At 45.9% G+C, this 23,657-nt stretch overlaps 1 protein-coding gene across 2 annotated transcripts in view; it reads left to right on the forward strand.

The window, feature by feature from the left end:
* Positions 1-240: 240 nt before the first annotated feature.
* LOC137561029 (PDZ domain-containing protein GIPC1-like) overlaps positions 241-23,657 on the forward strand; it is a 48,791-nt gene continuing 25,374 nt past the window's right edge. For both annotated transcript variants that reach the window (XM_068272244.1, XM_068272245.1), the window contains exon 1: positions 241-354. The gene's annotated coding sequence lies outside the window, so the exon portion shown is untranslated. The remainder of the gene's footprint in view (positions 355-23,657) is intronic.

Genomic DNA, 23,657 nt, shown 5'->3' on the forward strand with positions numbered 1-23,657 from the left:
CCTCTGACAGCCTTTCTTTAATCCTGCACTAAGATGGCGACACGAACCCCGCCTTCATCTCTTCCATAATCACCATGGAAACGGGTCCAGCCACCTTCCCCTGCATCTCCCAGTCTAGCCGTCCGGCTACGCCCCTTTCTGCTGGACACGCCCTTCCAGACAGCTGTTTCCACGCCCTTCTTCCGCCTAGACGGCTTCAGTGATTGGGTGAGGCGTTGCCAGAGCTTCCTCTGCGGCCACGCCCACACTGACTAATGTTGGGAGAATCACCGAAACCGGAAGCGTCACCGGGAAGCGAAGAGACGGGAGGATTCGGAGGGTTATCCCCGGGGTTACTGCAGCAGACGAGGCAGTGTATGTATATGTGTGTGCGGGGCAGCTATAGGCATGTATAGTGCAGTACTCACCTTATAGCAGCACTGATACACAACACCTTATAGCAGCACTGATACTGTCACAGCATAGGGTACACTGCCCAGCACCTTATAGCAGCACTGATACTGTCACAGCATAGGGTACACTGCACAGCACCTTATAGCAGCACTGATACTGCCACAGCATAGGGTACACTGCCCAGCACCTTATAGCAGCACTGATACTGTCACAGCATAGGGTACACTGCACAGCACCTTATAGCAGCACTGATACTGCCACAGCATAGGGTACACTGCACAGCATATTATAGCAGCACTGTTACACAGCATAGGGTACACTGCACAGCACCTTATAGCAGCACTGATACTGTCACAGAATAGGGTACACTGCACAGCACCTTATAGCAGCACTGATACTGCCACAGCATAGGGTACACTGCCCAGCACCTTATAGCAGCACTGATACTGCCACAGCATAGGGTACACTGCACAGCATCTTATAGCAGCACTGATACTGTCACAGCATAGGGTACACTGCCCAGCACCTTATAGCAGCACTGATACTGCCACAGCATAGGGTACACTGCACAACACCTTATAGCAGCACTGATACTGCCACAGCATAGGTTACACTGCACAGCACCTTATAGCAGCACTGATACTGTCACAGCATAGGGTACACTGCCCAGCACCTTATAGCAGCACTGATACTGTCACAGCATAGGGTACACTGCCCAGCACCTTATAGCAGCACTGATACTGCCACAGCATAGGGTACACTGCACAGCATCTTATAGCAGCACTGATACTGTCACAGCATAGGGTACACTGCACAGCACCTTATAGCAGCACTGATACTGTCACAGCATAGGGTACACTGCACAGCACCTTATAGCAGCACTGATACTGCCACAGCATAGGGTACACTGCACAGCATCTTATAGCAGCATTGATACTGTCACAGCATAGGGTACACTGCACAGCACCTTATAGCAGCACTGATACTGTCACAGCATAGGGTACACTGCACAGCACCTTATAGCAGCACTGATACTGCCACAGCATAGGGTACACTGCACAGCATATTATAGCAGCACTGTTACACAGCATAGGGTACACTGCCCAGCACCTTATAGCAGCACTGATACTGTCACAGAATAGGGTACACTGCACAGCACCTTATAGCAGCACTGATACTGTCACAGCATAGGGGACACTGCACAGCACCTTATAGCAGCACTGATACTGCCACAGCATAGGGTACACTGCACAGCACCTTATAGCAGCACTGATACTGCCACAGCATAGGGTACACTGCACAGTACCTTATAGCAGCACTGATACTGTCACAGAATAGGGTACACTGCACAGCACCTTATAGCAGCACTGATACTGTCACAGCATAGGGTACACTGCACAGCACCTTATAGCAGCACTGATACTGTCACAGCATAGGGTACACTGCACAGCACCTTATAGCAGCACTGATACTGCCACAGCATAGGGTACACTGCACAGCACCTTACAGCAGCACTGATACTGCCACAGCATAGGGTACACTGCACAGCACCTTACAGCAGCACTGATACTGCCACAGCATAGGGTACACTGCACAGCATCTTACAGCAGCACTGATACTGTCACAGCATAGGGTACACTGCACAGCACCTTATAGCAGCACTGATACTGTCACAGCATAGGGTACACTGCACAGCACCTTATAGCAGCACTGATACTGTCACAGCATAGGGTACACTGCACAGCACCTTATAGCAGCACTGATACTGTCACAGCATAGGGTACACTGCACAGCACCTTATAGCAGCACTGATACTGTCACAGCATAGGGTACACTGCACAGCACCTTATAGCAGCACTGATACTGCCACAGCATAGGGTACACTGCACAGCACCTTATAGCAGCACTGATACTGTCACAGAATAGGGTACACTGCACAGCACCTTACAGCAGCACTGATACTGCCACAGCATAGGGTACACTGCACAGCACCTTATAGCAGCACTGATACTGTCACAGCATAGGGTACACTGCACAGCACCTTGTAGCAGCACTGATACTGCCACAGCATAGGGTACACTGCCCAGCATCTTATAGCAGCACTGATACTGTCACAGCATAGGGTACACTGCACAGCACCTTATAGCAGCACTGATACTGTCACAGAATAGGGTACACTGCACAGCACCTTACAGCAGCACTGATACTGCCACAGCATAGGGTACACTGCACAGCATCTTACAGCAGCACTGATACTGTCACAACATAGGGTACACTGCACAGCACCTTATAGCAGCACTGATACTGTCACAGCATAGGGTACCCTGCACAGCACCTTATAGCAGCACTGATACTGTCACAGCATAGGGTACACTGCACAGCACCTTATAGCAGCACTGATACTGTCACAGCATAGGGTACACTGCTCAGCACCTTATAGCAGCATTGATACTGTCACAGCATAGGGTACACTGCACACCACCTTATAGCAGCACTGATACTGTCACAGCATAGGGTACACTGCCCAGCACCTTATAGCAGCACTGATACTGTCACAGCATATGGTACACTGCCCAGCACCTTGTAGCAGCACTGTTACACAGCATAGGGTACACTGCCCAGCAGCTTATAGCAGCACTGATACCGTCACAGCATAGGGTACACTGCACAGCACCTTATAGCAGCATTGATACTGTCACAGCATAGGGTACACTGCACAGCACCTTGTAGCAGCACTGTTACACAGCATAGGGTACACTGCCCAGCACCTTATAGCAGCACTGATACTGTCACAGCATAGGGTACACTGCACAGCACCTTGTAGCAGCACTGATACTGCCACAGCATAGGGTACACTGCCCAGCATCTTATAGCAGCACTGATACTGTCACAGCATAGGGTACACTGCCCAGCACCTTATAGCAGCATTGATACTGTCACAGCATAGGGTACACTGCACACCACCTTATAGCAGCACTGATACTGTCACAGCATAGGGTACACTGCCCAGCACCTTATAGCAGCACTGATACTGTCACAGCATATGGTACACTGCCCAGCACCTTGTAGCAGCACTGTTACACAGCATAGGGTACACTGCCCAGCAGCTTATAGCAGCACTGATACTGTCACAGCATAGGGTACACTGCACAGCACCTTATAGCAGCATTGATACTGTCACAGCATAGGGTACACTGCACAGCACCTTATAGCAGCACTGTTACACAGCATAGGGTACACTGCCCAGCACCTTATAGCAGCACTGATACTGTCACAGCATAGGGTACACTGCACAGCACCTTATAGCAGCATTGATACTGTCACAGCATAGGGTACACTGCACAGCACCTTGTAGCAGCACTGATACTGCCACAGCATAGGGTACACTGCCCAGCACCTTGTAGCAGCATTGATACTGTCACTGCATAGGGTACACTGCACAGCATCTTATAGCAGCACTGATACTGTCACAGCATAGGGTACACTGCACAGCATCTTACAGCAGCACTGATACTGTCACAGCATAGGGTACACTGCACAGCACCTTATAGCAGCACTGATACTGTCACAGCATAGGGTACACTGCACAGCACCTTATAGCAGCACTGATACTGTCACAGCATAGGGTACACTGCACAGCACCTTATAGCAGCACTGATACTGTCACAGCATAGGGTACACTGCCCAGCACCTTATAGCAGCACTGATACTGTCACAGCATAGGGTACACTGCACAGCACCTTATAGCAGCACTGATACTGTCACAGCATAGGGTACACTGCACAGCACCTTGTAGCAGCACTGATACTGCCACAGCATAGGGTACACTGCCCAGCATCTTATAGCAGCACTGATACTGTCACAGCATAGGGTACACTGCCCAGCACCTTATAGCAGCATTGATACTGTCACAGCATAGGGTACACTGCACACCACCTTATAGCAGCACTGATACTGTCACAGCATAGGGTACACTGCCCAGCACCTTATAGCAGCACTGATACTGTCACAGCATATGGTACACTGCCCAGCACCTTGTAGCAGCACTGTTACACAGCATAGGGTACACTGCCCAGCACCTTATAGCAGCACTGATACTGTCACAGCATAGGGTACACTGCACAGCACCTTATAGCAGCATTGATACTGTCACAGCATAGGGTACACTGTACAGCACCTTGTAGCAGCACTGACACTGCCACAGCATAGGGTACACTGCCCAGCACCTTGTAGCAGCATTGATACTGTCACTGCATAGGGTACACTGCACAGCATCTTATAGCAGCACTGATACTGTCACAGCATAGGGTACACTGCACAGCACCTTATAGCAGCACTGATCCTGTCACAGCATAGGGGACACTGCACAGCACCTTATAGCAGCACTGATACTGCCACAGCAAAGCACTGATACTGTCACAGCATAGGGTACACTGCACAGCACCTTATAGCAGCACTGATACTGTCACAGCATAGGGTACACTGCACAGCACCTTGTAGCAGCACGGATACTGCCACAGCATAGGGTACACTGCCCAGCATCTTATAGCAGCACTGATACTGTCACAGCATAGGGTACACTGCCCAGCACCTTATAGCAGCACTGATACTGTCACAGCATAGGGTACACTGTACAGCACCTTGTAGCAGCACTGATACTGTCACAGCATAGGGTACACTGCACAGCACCTTATAGCATCACTAATACACAGCATAGGGTACACTAAACAGCACCTTATAGCATCACTGATACACAGCATAGGGTACAATGCACAGCACCTTATAGCAGCACTGATACACAGCATAGGGTACACTGCACAGCACCTTATAGCAGCACTGATACTGTCACAGCTTAGGGTACACCGCACAGCACCTTATAGCAGCACTGATACACAGCATAGGGTACACTGCACAGCACCTTGTATCAGCACTGATACACAGCATAGGGTACACTGCACAGCACCTTATAGCAGCACTGATACACAGCATAGGGTACACTGCACAGCACCTTATAGCAGCACTGATGCACAGCATAGGGTACACTGCACAGCACCTTATAGCATCACTGATACACAGCATAGGGTTCACTGCACAGCACCTTATAGCAGCACTGATACACAGCATAGGGTACACTGCACAGCACCTTATAGCAGCACTGATACTGCCACAGCATAGGGTACACTGCACAGCACCTTATAGCAGCACTGATACACAGCATAGGGTTCACTGCACAGCACCTTATAGCAGCACTGATACACAGCATAGGGTACACTGCACAGCACCTTATAGCAGCACTGATACAGAGCATAGGGTACACTGCACAGCACCTTATAGCACGACTGACACTCACACGGCATAGAGTATACTGCAGAGCACCTTATAGCAGCACTGATACACAGCATAGGGTACACTGCACAACAGCTATTGTCCAGATGGGTATAATGTAGAATATTGGGTGTACACCGCATTGTGTCCAAGCTGGGCAGATCGTCGATTGATTCTGCAATCAACACCCATTATTTTACATATATGTAGTGGAATATTGTTGTATGTGGTGTAAGTTGTATAAGTCAAAGCGCCACTGTGTACCTGGAGCCTGCCAAAATGTATATACTTGCCTCTGGTGGTACAGAGGCTTATCCAAACTTCCTACGCCTGCCATTCTTCTGCTGCGTGGCAGTATTCAACATTAATGTTGAGTACTGCTCGCAGCTGTGCTCCCCTCTGTGTACGAACTTGGCAGCACTACGCAGCTGTAAAGTATGGCTTACTGCGCAGGCACGAGCCTCACTCGTTTGCAAAAAAACATTTGTTGGCTTTCGGCGGCGCTTCCTGGCGTACAGCGTTTTTCATCACTTAAGCATGGTGGTAAACGATCTTGGAAACAACATGATGCACCCAGGATCGACAAAGCACTTGGCAGATGACGGCGAAAGTCGGGATCAAAATGTGGTATTTGTGCACACGATGGTAAACGCTGATAAGCGAGCGTACCAATGGCTGTCCATTTATCTGACTGGTCAGTGTTTAAATGATGAGCATCAAGGCCATTGTTTATCGTTTCAGAACTGTCCAAGTGAACCAGCCCTAATTCTAGTTTCTCAGCTCCACTCGGGCATGTATACTTTTTTGTACCTAAAGGCCACCTGTCTTCTGTTGGACAAAAAGGATAATTGGACAAAGCTAGGCTTGAGCAGAGATGAGCCTACACTGTAGCTGGTAGGGAAGCAAAGAACTCCAGAAGCTAAAGGAAGCTAAATGTATATTTTATTACTGAGCCTACACAGCTGTCATTCTTGAAAGGGACCCTGGCAGGTAACTTAAGCCCAAACTCCAGGCACAGTTTTTATATGCCTTATATATAGATCATTATTTTAAATGAATTGTACATTCAACTTTAAAAAAAAATGTATAAAAAGTTGCAGTTTTCTGAAAATAAAAAGGGGAAAGTGCTAGTTGCTCCAAATGTTAGCTCTATGGGCTCTATTCATAAAGCATTACCGCATTTGGTAATGCTGAAAACAGCTGATTTTACCGATCACCTTCCCAAATTACAATTCACAAAGCCTGTTACCGCACAGAAAATTACTGTTCCCAACTAGTGAGGTAAATTACCGACTTGTGCGGTAATTGCCGCAGGAAATGTCAATTCATAAAGATTTCTACCCTTCATTTACCAGCCAAAAGTGTTCGGTAATATTCTCCAGCTCACAGCAGCTGATAACTGGCTCCCCCTGCTTTCTCTGTGCTGTAACTTGGCAGACAGCCTTTGGGGAGAGCCAGGCAGCCAATAGGGAGAGCCACACAGCCTGCTTCTCACTGTAATTGGATGCAATAGTGATGCCTGTGGGTCTTTCACTGTATCAAAGCTGAACAAGCTGAAAATTCTGAGGGCATCCCTGCATCCCTTTCGATGTGCATATTTGTATTGTAGTACACAGAAGAGCTCCCCCTAGTGGCTGCAGCACATCTAAAGGGATGACCGTATGCACAGTCTGGAAAACCTCCGAGTCACACACACAGCCCCCCTGCCTGCTGCTGCCCTGCTAGAAGGCTGGTAAGTGACACTTACCAACAAGGGCTTAGTGAATGGAGGCATGTTTTTTGGTAAATTACTGAACTTCTGCCTCATGGGGAAAAGCTTTTGTGAATTTGGGACAACAAGTGTAAAATACCGCAGGAGGTATTTTACCGTCCAAAATGATTTTACCGAACTGCTTATTGTGAATAGAGCCCATTGTCACCTCCATAGCCTACTACTACCTATTCCTACCTTCCCCGGTCAGTCTGAAACCGTGCTTCCTGATTGGCTGTGAGTCAGCAGGGAGGCATGGCTTCAGTTGACACAGTAGGCAGTCTCTCCCTGCGTACTGAAAGTAGTTTAGGCAGACTGGGAGTGAGCAGGCAGCTGTAGGTCTCTGTGGGAACAGATGAACAGGTGCAGCAGGTGTTTTTATTTTTAGTCTTATAAACATTCACAGTGGTCATTGCATTCCCTGTGACAACAGGAACGTAAGGGTTGGGACAACGGCGGCGCACGTTGAGCAAACAGTCTATGTAGACACCTGTAGGCCAGTGATGCTTTCTGTTGCTAGGGAGGAGGTATGATGGAGCGGGCATTGCAAGTGAGAGAAAAAAGCCCTTGGCCTGGGCTTGACTGAGTCAATCTGCCTGACAGATCATGGTTACATAGTTATTTGAGTTGAAAATAAGCATACGTCCATTGACTTCAACCAGAAAAAAAAAAAAAAGGTACAACACTAGCCCGCCCCCTCACATATACCTGTTGATCCTGAGGAAGGCGAAAAACCCTTACAAGGCATGGTCCAATAAGCCCTACAAGCGAAAAAAAATCCTTCCTGACTCCACTTGGCAGCCAAATAAAATCCCTGCATCAACACTGCCAGGAATTATTATTATAATGTAGTACTTTTATAGCGCTAACATCTTTCGCAGTGCTGTACAGCGTATATATTGTCTTGACACTTAACTGTCCCTCAGAGGAGTTCACAATCTAATCCCTTCCATAGGCATATGTATATATCGTAGTCTAGGGCCAATGTATGTATCCTAGTCCAGGGCCATTCCTCACAGTGCACTGCGATTATGCATTGGGAAAAGTTATGTGCGTTTTCAGAAAATGCCTGTGAATTTTGCCAAGTGTGGCCCTAGCCTTAGCTTGATCAGATTGCTTATCATTTTCCCATCTGTTGGGCCCGAACAATCGCAACAATGGGATCAGACAGTCGATCGTCTGGGACACTAGATTGCACCTTTAGGCCTGGAACCCGCTACAAAACGCTATCGCTAATCGCAATCGCTAGCATTTTGTATGAGGGGTATGTAAGAGATTTCATGAGCGATTTTGGTAGCATTTTTAAAAAGTGTTAGCTTTTTTGCCAGCGATTATGCAGCAATTAGCGGTTTTAATTCTGATTGGTCCTTTCAATCTTAACTTATTTGCAGTGTGCAGTAATGTAAAAATGCTAGCAAAATCGCTCTGTGTAGGTTTTGACATACGATTATGTCAGCGTTTATATAATTTACATTGCAGAAATGCTAAACGGTAAAAATGCTGTAGGTCCTGCGTTTGCGATTTTGGTAATTACAATTGCTCCAGTGGAATGTGGCCCATCCATTTACCTTAGCTGAGCATTTAGGGAAATCGCTCCCTAAATGCTCACAAAATTGCACTAGTGGGTTCCAGCCCTTAGGCATTTTTTTACATTTTGCATAATTCAGCTAGATATATCATGGGAGACCTTATATGCTCACTTCAATATGAATAATCACAAATACCTTCTGTTTTAAGAAGGCAAACTTTTGTTTTGCAAAACATTTTGGTAAGAGGGATTTTTTTGGGTCCGTCCGACCGAGTTTATGAAACTTCCAACTCCAGATACCTAAAAATTACTCCGACTCTGAGGGCTGGCGCACACCAGAGCGGTTCATGAGCGTTTTTAAAAACGCTAGTGGTTTGAAAACAGCTTGGGTAATGTATTCCAATGGGATGGTGCACATCAGAGCGGTTTGTTATTTCCACAAACGCAAACTCGGGGGCTGCAGCATTTTTTTTATTTTTATTTTTTAGATTTTTGAGGCGTTTCTGCCTCAATGTTAAAGTATAGGTAAGTGGAAAACCGCTCTGAAAAACGCTAGATCTGAACTGTTTTCCAGGCGTTTTTGTTACAGTAGCTGTTCAGTAACAGCTTTACTGTAACAATATATGAAATATGAAATCTGCTACTCAAAAACGTTCCAAAAAACGCTAGGCATGTTTAGAAAATCTCTCTAAGGGCCCATTCACACTTGAGCGTTTTGCCGGCTATTTTTGGCAAACCGCTTAATGAGACTCTGAAGCGAGAATAAATCTCGCTTCAGAGCTCAAAGTTAGCAGGGGCACGTGTGCCCCTGCTAAACCGCCGCTATCGCGCCGCAAAAAGGGGGTCCCTTCACCCCCAAACCCACCCCAGCACGACTTGGTCGTGCATTTGGTCGCTCCTGGAGGCAGGGCTAATGGCTGCAGCCCTGCCTCCAGTCGCGTCTATCAGCGGCGCATCGCCGCCTCTCCCCCGCCCCTCTCAGTGAAGGAAGACTGAGAGGGGCGGGGGAGAGGCGGAGATACGCGCTGACAGACGCACGTGGGGCAGGGCTGCGGCGGTTAGCCCTGCCCCAATGCGGAAGCGCTCCCCCGCATTACGGAGCGGATTTGGGGGGACAGGGACCCTCGTGCAGCCGCGGGATAGCGGAGTTTTAGCAGGGGCACAAATGCCCCTGCTATTTAGGAGGTCTGAAGCGAGATTTATTCTCGCTTCAGACTCTCTTTAAACACTAGCGCCTTTGAAAGCGCTAGTGTAATTAAATCCTATGGGCCCGTTCTTATTTGGGTGATTTGCGCTAATCGCCGGGTACTGGAGTCGGGGGTTTCACAAACTCAGCAAGACGTTATCAGGCAGCAGTGAGCAGTTGCCAGGTAGCAGCAGCTCAACAGATGTGAGAGTTTGAGAGGCATTTCACTGCCTATCAACAGTCCGTGGAAAAGTGGCCTTAGGCCTCTTTTCTGCGGACAATTGATAGGCAGTGAAATGCCTCTCAACCGCTCACCGGTGCCTGATAACTGCTTGCTGAGCACACAGTTCAACTGCCCGTGGAAAAGAGGCCATAGGCCTTTTTGCCCTCTTTCCTTTCTCATCAGGAAGCTGGCTGTGTATGGTTTGCATCCAGTGGGAGCAGCACAGCAATCACTGCTGTTTAGCAATGTTGACATTAATGGGCTGGACACTCTCTACACACTGAGCTGTTTACTTTTTTAATTCTGTTTAAACACTGTCAGTAAAATTCCTGATTGATCACTCAGGCCCCTGTATCATAGCAGCCGCCACACTGACTGATGTAGCATGGTAGCGGTCACTCAGTCAGTTGTGACATAATTGAAACAATTTTTTTAATCTAGCCTCTCTCTATCTTTACACTTGAGCTGATCAGCCACAACATTAAAACCACTGACAGTTGAAGTGAATGAAACTGATTATCTTGTTATAGCAGCATCTGTCACAGGGTGGAGTATATTAGGTAGTGAGTGAACAGTTGGTGCTTGAAGTTGATGTCTTGAAATAATGGACACGCAAAATGATCTTAGCAACTTTGACAACAGTTAAATTGTGATAGCTGGATGATTGGGTCTGATAGTCACCAGAATGGCATGTCTTGTGGTGTGTTCTGGTATGCTGTGGTTATAACAAGGAAGGACAACTGGCAAATTGGTGTAGGTACAAGCATCCAGCAGATCCATGGGAGCATGCATCACTCTCAACTACCTGTGTGCAAATTCCTTTAGGGCCCTTTTCCACTATATCAGTTGCTGTCAGTTATAAATGAAAAGTCAATTGATGTGCAAGGTGATGTCCATCTTTCCCTATGGCTCCTTTCACAATAAATGTGTTTTACCTAAAACCTTTTTTATTTTATTTTTTTTACAATGCACTGCTATGGAAAGTTAAAACGCGTCAGTTTATCAGCATAGTGTAAAAGAGGCCTTCGAGTCCTTTTCCACTGAAAATTACAAATGTACTGCAATGTGATCACATTTTTTTTTCTATTGTGTGTGTGTGTGTGTGTGTGTGTGTGTGTGTGTCATACCCACAACTTATTAGAAAGATAAAATGAAACAGGCAGTTGCAAGAAAATCGTATAGCAACCTCTTTGGTATGCAAATATCTTTCTCTTCCATTGATTTTTAACAAACGCAGGAAGAATGCAGCATGCGATACGCTCCGTTTTGGGTAAAATCTGATCGCGTTAGTGGAAAGGGGCACCACAATTGCCACTATATTGTTGGTGTCCTTGTGATCTGTGAAGAGAGAGTGCGATCTTAAAATTGAATTTTAGTGCTTTCATTCGAAGGGGGACCTTAAAGAGAACCAGAGTCGAAGCACCCTCATGTATTTTACCATATATATCAATGGGAACATGACCGTAAACACCTACTCTGCTCTTTGTTTCATTTTTCACTGCTCAGTCTTCTTGTAATCAGCTCTGATAAAATCTCCGGCTGAGCATTCAGTCTAGCTTTGCCCCCTAATGATTATAGCTGAGTCAGTCTTCTGTGATGTCTTTTCAAGCCCAAGCCTGCCCCCTTGTGGCTCTGATTTCCTGCTATGAGGATACATAGCAGGAAAGCAGAGCCACAAGGGGGCAGGCTTGGCTTTGTCAGAGCTGATTACAAGAAGATTGAGCAGTGAAAAATGAAACAAAGAGCAGAGTAGGTGTTTACTGTCATGTTCCCATTGAGAATACACGCACGCACACACACCAGGGTGCTTTGTCTGGTTCTCGCAGCACGGTGGCGTAGTGGTTAGCGCTCTTGCCTTGTAGCGCTGGGTCCCTGGTTCGAATCCCAGCCAGGGTACTATCTGCAAGGAGTTTGTATGTTCTCCCCGTGTCTGCATGGGTTTCCTCCGGGCACGTCGGTTTCCTCCCACATCCCAAAAACACACAGATAAGTTAAATGGCTCCCCCCTAAAATTGGCCCTAGACTACTTTACATACATGATATATACATAGACATATGACAATGGTAGGGACTAGATTGTGAACTCCTTTGAGGGACAGTTAGTGACAAGACAATATATATACTGTACAGCTCTGCGTAAGATGTCGGCGCTATATAAATACTAAATAATAATAAAAAAAATCAGAGCTGTCTTGATGGCCCAGTGAGGAAACCCCACAGTTTTGGGTAGCTGGTTTTGGCTGGTCAGTGTAGGTGTGAGTCCTGCATGCTAGTGGGTTTGTAGGAGGAGGTGAGGATGGTGTTGGGTGGCTTGCCATATGTAAAGGTTACATGCTGCTGCACAGTCCTATCTGGTCCCATGAGTGCTATCCCACATAGCAGCCTCTAATTTAAAGTACACCTGAACTGAGAGAGATATAGTGGCCGCTATATTCATTTATTTTTGAACAATACCAGTTGCCTGGCAGCCTTGCCTATCTATTTGGCTGCAGTAGTTGAATTAGACACCTGAAACAAGCATGAGGCTAATCCAGTCAGACTTCAGTCGGAGACATCTGATCTGCTGCATGCTTGCTCAGGGTCTATGGCTAAAAGTATTAGAGAGAGAGAGAATCAGCAGAACAGCCAGGTGATTTGCAATGTGTAAAAGGAAATAAATAGGTCAGCCTCCAAATCCTTCTCTCTTCAGTAGTATTTTAAAGGGAACCCGAGATAAAAGGGATATGGAGGCTGACATTTATTTCCTTTTAAGTAATGCAGATTGCGTGGCTGTCCTGCTAATCCTCTGCCTCTAAAGGTGGCCATACACAGATTTGCAGCAGATTCAACCATCAGATAGATTTCTGTCAGATGCCTGTCAGGTCGAATCTGACAGGAATCTATCTGATGTGTGCCACACACTAGGAACACATTTCCAATAGATTTCAGAACTAAATCTATTGGAAATCGATCTAAATGAATTATTGGACCATTAGATCCAACGCAACTCTATTGGCCATCGATCTGCTGCCAGCAGCATATTGACCTAGATTTTCCATCCAGTCAGATACAGTGGGTTGCAAAAGTATTTGGCCCCCTTGAAGTTTTCCACATTTTGTCACATTACTGCCACAAACATGCATCAATTTTATTGGAATTCCCTGTGAAAGACCAATACAAAGTGGTGTACATGTGGGAAGTGGAACAAACTCATACATGATTCCAAACATTTTTTATAAATAAATAACTGCAAAGTGGGGTGTGCGTAATTATTCGCCCCCCTGAGTCAATACTTTGTAGAACCACCTTTTGCCGCAATTACAGCTGCCAGTCTTTTAGGATACAAATCCAAAAGGTCCGCACACTCACAGGATAAACTTCTAAGTTTTTTTTATTCAGACAATGTGACAATGTTCCATTCCAACGACCAACGATTCGTTTCGGGGCCCCGTGGGGTCCTTTTTGTCAAGGCAACACAAACAGAATGGTGACGTATTCTGTTTGTGTTGCCTTGACAAAGGGGACCCCACGGGCCCCGAAACAAATCGTTGGTCATTGGAATGGAACATTGTCACATTGTCTGAATAAAAAACTTGGAAGTTTATCCTGTGAGTGTGCGGACCTTTTGGATTTGATTACTATATGACTTAGATGGGTCCCTGCACCTCAATCGAGTGGTGTGCAATCTTTCATCGATTTATGCAGCCTTTTAGGATATGTCTCTATCAGCTTTGCACATCTAGAGACTGAAATCTTTTCCCATTATTTTTTTGCAAAACAGCTCCAGCTCAGTCAGATTAGATGGACAGCGTTTGTGAACAGCAGTTTTCAGAGCTTCCCACAGATTCTCGATTGGATTTAGATCTGGACTTTGACTGGGCCATTCTAACACATAGATATGTTTTGTTTTAAACCATTCCATTGTTGCCCTGGCTTTATGTTTAGGGTCATTGTTCTGCTGGAAGGTGAACCTCCGCCCCAGTCTCAAGTCTTTTGCAGTCTCCAAGAGGTTTTCTTCCAAGTTTGCCCTGTATTTGGCTCCATCCATCTTCCCATCAACTCTGACCAGCTTCCCTGTCCCTGCTGAAGAGATGCACCCCCAGAGCATGATGCTGCCAAAACCATATTTGACGGTGGGGATGGTGTGTTCAGAGTGATGTGCAGTGTTAGTTTTCTGCCATACATAGCGTTTTGCATTTTGGCCAAAAAGTTCCATTTTGGTCTCATCTGACCAGAGCACTTTCTTCCACATGTTTTCTGTGTCCCCCACATGGCTTGTGGGAAACTGCAAATAAGACTTCTTATGCTTTCTGTTAACAATGCCTTTCTTCCTGCCACTCTTCCATAAAGGCCAACTTTGTACAGTGCATGACTAATAGTTGTCCTATGGACAGAGTCTCCCACCTGAGCTGTAGATCTTTGCAGTTCGTCTAGAGTCACCATGGGCCTCTTGACTGTTTCTGATCAGCGCTCTCCTTGTTCGGCCTGTGAGTTTAGGTGGACGGCCTTGTCTTGGTAGGTTTACAGTTGTGCCATACTCCTTCCATTTCTGAATGATCGCTTGAACAGTGCTTCATGGGATGTTCAAGGCTTTGGAAATCTTTTTGTAGCCTAAGCCTGCTTTAAATTTCTCAATAACTTGATCCCTGACCTGTCTTGTGTGTTCTTTGGACTTCATGTTGTTGTTGCTCCCAATATTCTCTTAGACAACCTCTGAGGCCCTCACAGAGCAGTTGTATTTGTACTGACATTAGATAACACACAGGTGCACTCTATTTAGTCATTAGCACTCATCAGGCAATGTCTATAGGCAACTGACTGCACTCAGATCAAAGGGGGCCGAATAATTATGCACACACCACTTTGCAGTTATTTATTCGTAAAAAATGTTTGGAATGATGTATGATTTTCGTTCCACTTCTCATGTGTACACCACTTTGTGTTGGTCTTTCATGTGGAATTCCAATAAAATTGATTCATGTTTGTGGCAGTAATATGACAAAATGTGGAAAACTTCAAGGGGGCCGAGTACTTTTGCAACCCACTGTAGATCAAATTGACAGCAAATCGATCGGCTTAAAGGGAATGTCCAAGCAAAATAAAAAAATGAGTTTCACTTACCTGGGGCTTCTACCAGCCCCATGCAGCCATCCTGTGCCCTCATAGTCACTTACTGCTGCTCCAGTCCCCCGCTGGCAGCTTGCCGACCTTGGAGGTCGGCGGGACGCATTGCGTACATTTTTACGCATTCCCGCTAGTGCAGGAACATTAACGCATACATTTTTACGCGTTACTGGTTTAATGCGTACATTTTTATGCATTGAACCAGTAATGCGTAAAAATGTATGTGTTCTTGCACTAGCGGGAATGTTAATGTTCCTGCACTAGCGGGAATGCGTAAAAATGTACGCAATGCGTCCCGCCGACCTCCGAGGTCGGCAAGCTGCCAGCGGGGGACTGGAGCAGCAGTGAGTGACTACGAGGGCACAGGATGGCTGCATGGGGCCGGTAGAAGCCCCAGGTAAGTGAAACTCATTTTTTTTATTTTGCTTGAACCTTCCCTTTAAATCGATTATGTTGATCGATGACTGAAATCGACCAGTGTATGGGCCCTTTAAAACTTAAGTCATAGACCCCAAACAAGAATGCAGATCAGATGTTTATGACAAATCAAAAAGATTAGCTGCATGCTTGTTTCAGGTGTGGGATTTAGACCTACTGACCAGAACGATCAGCAGGACTGCCGGACAACTGGTATTAAAAGGAAATAAATATGGCAGCTTGTATAGTTCTCACACCTCATGTTACTTTTTAAAAAGTTTGGAAAACTCTGCTGTAGAGTAATCCAGAGTATGCTGGCACTATATTACAGAGCAGAGATTATTTTTTATTGAGTATAGTGCATCATTTACAGGTATATCTGTCCCAGCTTCTGACAATGGTGATAATTTTAGAATAAGAAATTGCCACAAGCATGTTGTAGGTGTACATTTACTTCAATGAATCACCTATTGCTCTTGTTTGATGACACACTGTAAGAGAGTGTTGGTGACAGATGCCATAGTCATGCTATAAATATACACACATCTTCATTGAGTGGAGCTGACACAGCAGCACAGGACTTTAACTGTGCTGTAAAATCAGCAGATCTAGATTGCTATAAAGCCAAAAATGTTTAAGCTCCTCCCCCTCATAAAGATTAACAGTCCACAATTCCAAAAATAGGGTTTCAATGGAGTAAATAGAACGTCTTATTAGCTAACAAAATGCAGCACATTTATTGTTTTAGAGGTTCCTGCTGGTTTCTTACAACAAGAAAAGTAGCATGTAGTTCCAAATGCAGACTTCAAGGCCCACGTTCTCACTTGTTGCCAGACCACGTGCGGCCAGTGGGAGCTGACAGTGTATTGTCCACTGTGGGCCGGCTGGAGCCTGGGGTGTATGCGCTCCCTCCATAGGCTATACGGGGGAATGCATCCACTTGCCAGGGATTATCAGGTATCGTGGATTGCACAGCAGTGCAGCCCACTTACTGCCACGGATCTCACGTATCCATTGCAGAGTGACAAGTGTGAACAACTCCTATTCATAAAATAGTAGCCGATCACTGTCTGTTTAGCGATGAGCGGAGAACGGAATAAAAATGTCCAATTCTCTGGCACAAGTGGGAACACAGCCTAATGTTTAGCCCAACTGATATCAGATTGTTTATAATGCAGATGTACAGGGGTTGGACAAAATAATGGAAACACCTGAAAATCAACAAAATATCTTTTAACATGGTGTAGGTCCACCTTTTGCGGCAATTACAGCCCCAATTCTCCGAGGTATTGATTCATACAAATTGTGAATTGTTTCCAAAGGAATTTTAGTCCATTCTTCAGTTAAAACGATGGCGGTGGAAATCGACTTCTTACTTGAATCTCTAATAACGACCATAAATGCTCAATAATGTTGAGGTCTGGGGATTGTGGTGGCCAGATGAGATGCTCAACTTCATTAGAATGTTCCTTATTCCATTCTTTAACAATTGTAGCTGTATGGATTGGGGCATTAACATCTTGAAAGATAGCATTCTGCTCCGGAAACCGTTCTTGTACCATAGGATGAACATGGTTGCCCAAAATTCCTAAATAGCCTCGGCTGTTAATTCTTCCATGAAGGGAAATCATTGGCCCGGCGGATTTCCAAGAAATCGCACCCCATATCATCAAAGAACCCCCACCATGTTTTACGGTTGGGAGAAGGCAGTCTGGATGAAATGCTGCTTTCAGCTGTCTCCAAACGTACACTTGGCCGGAGGTCAGAAATAAGGTAAACGATGATTCGTCAGAGAAAATCACATTTTTCCACTGCTGGAGGGACCAATTCTGGTGGTTTCTACACCACTCTAAACGATTTGAAACATTTGTCTTTGAGAGCAGAGGTTTTCTAATTGCAGTTCTTCCGTGGAATCCAGATTTGTGCAGCTCCCGACGAACGTTTTTTGTGGAAACGGTGTTCATTCAGCTCTGCAGTGATTTTAGGAGCCGTGGTCTTGCGGGCTTTTCTAACAATTCGATTTAGAGTCCGACGGTCTCTCTCAGACAACTTCGACTTTCGGTCGCAACTGTGCTTTGCTGAGGACGTTTTTTCCTTCTCTTCCAAAGGCAGTCATTACTTTTGAGACAGTACCTCTTGAAATGCCAAGCATTTGGTCAGTTTCTGTTACAGTAGCGCCTGCCATACGAGCACCAACAATTTGGCCTCTTTGAAAGCCTGAGAGATCTGCCCCAGGACTGCCTAATGCCAATTGGCGTCAAATCCTAGAGCTGCAGTTTGGCAGGGAACTGCTGTACGCGTGCGCGATCGTTCCCTGCCCGTTTACGGAGCGGAGTTCCGTGAATAGCCTGCTGGCCGCCGATCGCGGCTAGCAGGCTGCTTGTAAACGAAAGGGGAAAGAAATCCCCTTTGTTTACATCAGTACAGCGCTGCACGAGATTGGCGATCCCCGGCCTCTGATTGGCCGAGGATCGCCGTCCTCTCATAGGCTGATGCCTATGAGAGGCAGAACAGGACGGATCGCCATCCTGTTCAACTCTCTGCACGAAGGGGAGGAGGGAGGGAGAGATGAACAACCTGATACAGGCTGAGGAGAAAAAAAAATTACAGCAGCGATTGGACCCCTCCGGCAGTATGTCCCCTTAGGAAAATAGTTGAGTCCGATCGCCATACTTCTTAGCTGGGCTGTGCAGGAGGCTGAAAAGCCTGCACAGCCCAGTGCTGCCAATAACAGCCTGGTCTTTAGGGGGTTTAACACTGCGGTCATCAAGTGGTTAAATATCTGTAATAAAAAAACTATTATTTTAATTAAACATATCAAATCGCAAAAATAATAAAAACTGTAACTGGCGTTAAAGGAGGATTCCATGGAATGTTATTGATTTGAGCATTGAATAAGAGTAAAGGTGACCATACATCAGGCGACTTGGTGGCCGATTCACCATCCAATTCAATTATTATAATCAAATTGGATGAAAATCGGTGCTGCCAAGTGCATGCCTGACTGATTTGGGACGAAAATTGGTTGCATTCTTGATCGCGCATACTGCAAGATATTGTTTGATCGGGTGCGAGGCGGTAACTATCAAGGAGAGTGACTAAACCCCCGACGCTGTCCCCCTAATATAAATGTGCCCGTCAATGTATACATTACCTCTCTGCGGCCTCCGCTTGTCCCCCTCTGGCTTCCGGGATTCTGTCTCCGCATACATGCGCTCCCCACGTGGTTTCCTAGTAAGTGTGTGTGTGATGCTGCGGAGAGCAACGGATAACGCCGACACCATCAAGTTTGTTAATGCTCTTTTATTTTCAGATAAACATTACAGCCATCATTGCAACGTTTCAGAGTAACAACTCCTTTATCAAGCTAAGCTGCATTTACATGCACCTTAGCTTGATCAAGGAGTTGTTACTCTGAAACGTTGCAATGATGGCTGTAATGTTTATCTGAAAATAAGAGCATTAAATAGACTCTGTAACATCAAAAACCTCCCCTGGGGGGTACTCTCCTCGGGTGGGGGAAGCCTCCGGATCCTAATGAGGCTTCCCACGCCGTCCTCTGTCCCACGGGGGTCTTGCTGCAGCCCTCCGAACAGCCGGCGACAGACCCGACTGTAGATTCAATATTTACCTTTGCTGGCTCCAGCGGGGGCGCTGTGGCTGCTTTCAGTACGGAAATAGATGGAAATACCCGATCTCCGTCGTGTCCGCTCTACTGCGCAGGCGCCGGAAACTTGCGCCTGCACAGTAGAGCAGACCCGACGACGATCGGGTATTTCCGCCTACTTCGGAGCCGACAGCCGTCAGAGCGCAGGAGCCGGGAAGGTAAATATTGACGTCACCGCTGCACGGAGGGTTGCAACGAGACCCCTGAGGGATGGAGGACGGCGTGGGAAGCCTCATTAGGATCCGGAGGCTTCCCCCACCCGAGGTGAGTACCCCCCAGGGGACGTTTTGTCGTTACAGTTCCTCTTTAAGAAACTTGATGGTTCCCGGCATTATCCGTTGCTTCAAGACTCTGACCGGGAGTGCTGCCTAGGTCCTGCTGTGGCACATCACAAGCGAATTTAGAGGTGTGCTTCATTCTCTTCTACAATTTGTGACGCTGCGGAGAGGTAATGTATACATTGACGGGCACCGGGGGGACATTTACATTAGAGAGGCACACGCACAAGGCCGATTCCGGATCGATTTCAGCATGAAATTGATCGGGAATCGGCCGGTGGTGTCTCTCTCTTATCAGATTCAATAAGAGAGAGATTTGTCTTTTGGTTGAATCTGCCCATCATCGCTAGATCTATGGGCACCTTAACACTTATATTACTTCCATATTCACAGGCTAACAGTGAAAGGGTTTGGAATCAGGCTGTGTGGTGAAGAGGAGGCTTCATCCCACTGGTGCGTTTACAAGCGGTACTGTGGGGAGAGAGACATATATGGCAGTGTTGCACAACCTAGATGGGCTTTAATTACGGTACCTCTCATAAAGCTGTTTTGATCTGTCATGTCTTGTGAAAACACATTTCTCCAAACTGGAGGATTTAAAAACTTTTAAAATGAACCCGAGGTGAGTGTGATATGGAGGCTGCCACTCTGTTTCCTTCTAAGCAATACCAGCTGCCTGGGTGTCTTGCTGATCCTCTGCTTTTAATACTTGTAGCCACAGACCCCTGAACAAGCATGCAGCAGATCAGATGTTTCTGACATAATTGTCTGCATGCTTGTTTCTGGTGTTATTCAGACACTACTGCTGCCAGGCAACTGGTTTCTGAAAGGAAATAAACATGGCAGCCTCACAACCACTCTCACTTCAAGTCCATCTCCACTATTTTTTATTCTTCTCTTGATCCTCTCTACCCACTCCCAAAACGCCCCTAAAACTTGCAACTCCCTTCCCCAGCAATTAAATATGGAAGCTTCCAGTACTCACACCCATGCTATTGTGTTCTTTCACCTATAGGCCAGAGGTGTGGCCAATAGATGTAGGAGCTTTCTGGGCCCTAAGAACCCTGGCTCATGCAGAGCATGGGTCATGTGACCATGGCTATTGAAGGTCCTGTTTGTTCACAAGAAACCAATGAAAGACATGCACAAATTCGAGCAATATTAAAAAAAAACAAAAAAAAAACACATTCCTTTGAATTTATAAAGGCCGTCACAATTGCTGTGATCTGATCTGGACTACTGCAGCCTGGAATTCCTCTAATTAGACGCTTGCCTCTACAAGCTATCTTACCTGCTGCTGCCAGACTTTTATATTCTTCTCGTCATTCCTTATCTGTTGATTCTCTCTGCAGAGTAGCAAAAGCCCACATGGGCCCTGGCAGAAAATGACAAGCCCATTTGGGTCCATGCTACTGTGCAGGTGGCATGTGCAGTAGCATGAGCCCGATCCGCCCTGGCTTTTTCCAAAGAAAGCCGAGCGTGTTTTGACAAGCTCTTTTTTTAAGGGTCCCTGCGCTGGTATGGGCCTGCGGAGGAGGACAGAGGAAGCCTTTTTAGGATCCACAGGTATCCCTCTCCTGAGATGAGTACCTCAGGTACACTTTAACGCTAGATTGAGTTACAGTGATCCACTACCTTACATGATTGCTTAAGAAAAACAAATCCATCATCACAGGTTCTAATTGTTCCTCACTGTGTCCATACTCAGGAGGAAATTGGGCTCAACATTCAGTCTCATTCAGATGTTTTCTGAGATAACTGAATTTTGAACTCCACCTTCGAGCATAATTTCTCCAACAAAGTTTTGACAGCAAAACAGTTCAGCCTATGTTGTCTGTTGATATTAGAAACAGTGGTTATATCCGAGAACATCTGGAAATTCTGGTTTTGAAGCAGATTACAGTGTGTTGCTCTCAAGAGAGCCAACCTTTTTATTACTTGGATGAAAAAGTCCTTAAAGCAGTAGGATTAGCCATACTATGCCAGGGAAAAGAAACACGTATATAAGTGGATAAATACTTGATCTGCTTGCATAACACATGTATTGTACTGTCCATGTTTTGATTTCAGTGAATGTTATATAGTAAATGAAGAGAATTCTGTTCCTGGTGGGAACCATGTCTTTTGCCCAAGTTTGAGGCTAATTCCTGGTGTCATTTCTGCCCTTAACTTTTTTTTATCTCCATTCGCTGAGTCACCTCAGCCTTGCGTGTAAACACAAGTGAGCAGAGGATCGAGTTTCAGATAGGCAGCTAGGCAGGGAAATAAATGAGAGGAGTAATATATTGTAGATAAAAAGAACCCCCAGCATTCAACTGTTTGGCACTGACTATTAAAGAGCCAGTGCTCCTAAATTATGTGATAACTCTAAACCATAACAGCAGAGAAAGTTTTGGAATATTTGAATGCAGGATTAGCATCTTTATCACTTAATACACTCAGACCAGTTGCTGTTGAAATTTGATTTTAATGGTGACAATCCTGTTAAAAGGACACCTGAGGCGAAAATAAACTAATGAAATAAACCATTGTATCTATCCTCTTTCTCCTAAAAAATGACTTTTTAAGACATTCCACGGTTTTATGTTATATTTAAATCTACTTTTTAAGTTTTTACTGTTTTTTTTTTTGTTTTTGCTCAATGACACATTCATTGAAGTATGCCAGAGCTAAAATGTATGAACTATTGACAATTTTGTTTCTCTTTCCTGCTCTCAGAAGCCATTTTCTGCTAGGAAAGTGTTTTATAGTTGTAATGTCTGATCAGTCAGGGTCACACTGTAGTCTGACCCAGCCCTGACTCAGACAGGAACTGCCACTTGCATACCTGATGTTTAACTCTTTTAGGCAGAGAAAGAAAAAAAGGAACACCGCATAGTTATTTGTGTGCTAGGCACTATACATACACATGTCTGTCATCATGTCACCTCGGGTATCCTTTAAATGTACAGATTCTTCATGTGGGCTCTTCAACCTGTCCTGCTCACACTTACAGTGATTCTCATGAGGAACCAGGTGGTTTACTTTTCACCACTACAGCTTGAATGGACGATCTAGAGACCTTTCCAGTTGTTGGAGGATTGTGATATTGAAGAGTTCTGCACTCTGCTTCCATCCACAGCAGTGCAGAGGAGAAGCCTTTTCATTTGATCTATCTTGGATGCTTTCCTGAAGGAACCGACAGAACATGCTGGAATGGGTGCATTCTGTCTATTAGCTTGAACTGTATTAGTACTGGATGATGGTAACGTTGATAGCACAAATCTAGAACGATTGCGTGAACTATTTCTCTTTGGCCTCAATTCACTAAGATCATGCTGGAGATAAGGCAAGCGAAAACTTACCTCCACACAGTGATGGAGTTATCTTACCTCTTCATTCCTTTAAGGTAGCCATACACTGGTCGATTTGCCATCAGATCGACCAGCTGACAAATCCCTATCTGATCGAATCTGATCAGAGAGGGATCGTATGGCTGCCTTTACTGCAAACAGATTGTGAATCGATTTCAGCCTGAAACCGATCACAATCTGTTGAGCTGCTCCTGCCGCCTGTGCCCCCTCCCCGTATACATTACCTGACGCTGGCTCCCGGGCGTCTTCTCCACGCTGCACCGCACCGCTCTGTTCTTGCTCCATCTCGGCGCTTCCTGTGTCACTCCGTGACCAGGAAGTTCAAATGGAGCCCCTCTATTTGAACTTCCTGGTCACTGCAGTGACACAGGAAGCGCCGGGATGGAGCCGGAACAGAGCGGTGCAGCGCGGAGAAGACGCCCGGGAGCCAGCTT

This window comes from Hyperolius riggenbachi, chromosome 3 (genome assembly GCF_040937935.1).
Source record: "Hyperolius riggenbachi isolate aHypRig1 chromosome 3, aHypRig1.pri, whole genome shotgun sequence".
In the NCBI taxonomy this organism is placed as follows: domain Eukaryota; kingdom Metazoa; phylum Chordata; class Amphibia; order Anura; family Hyperoliidae; genus Hyperolius; species Hyperolius riggenbachi.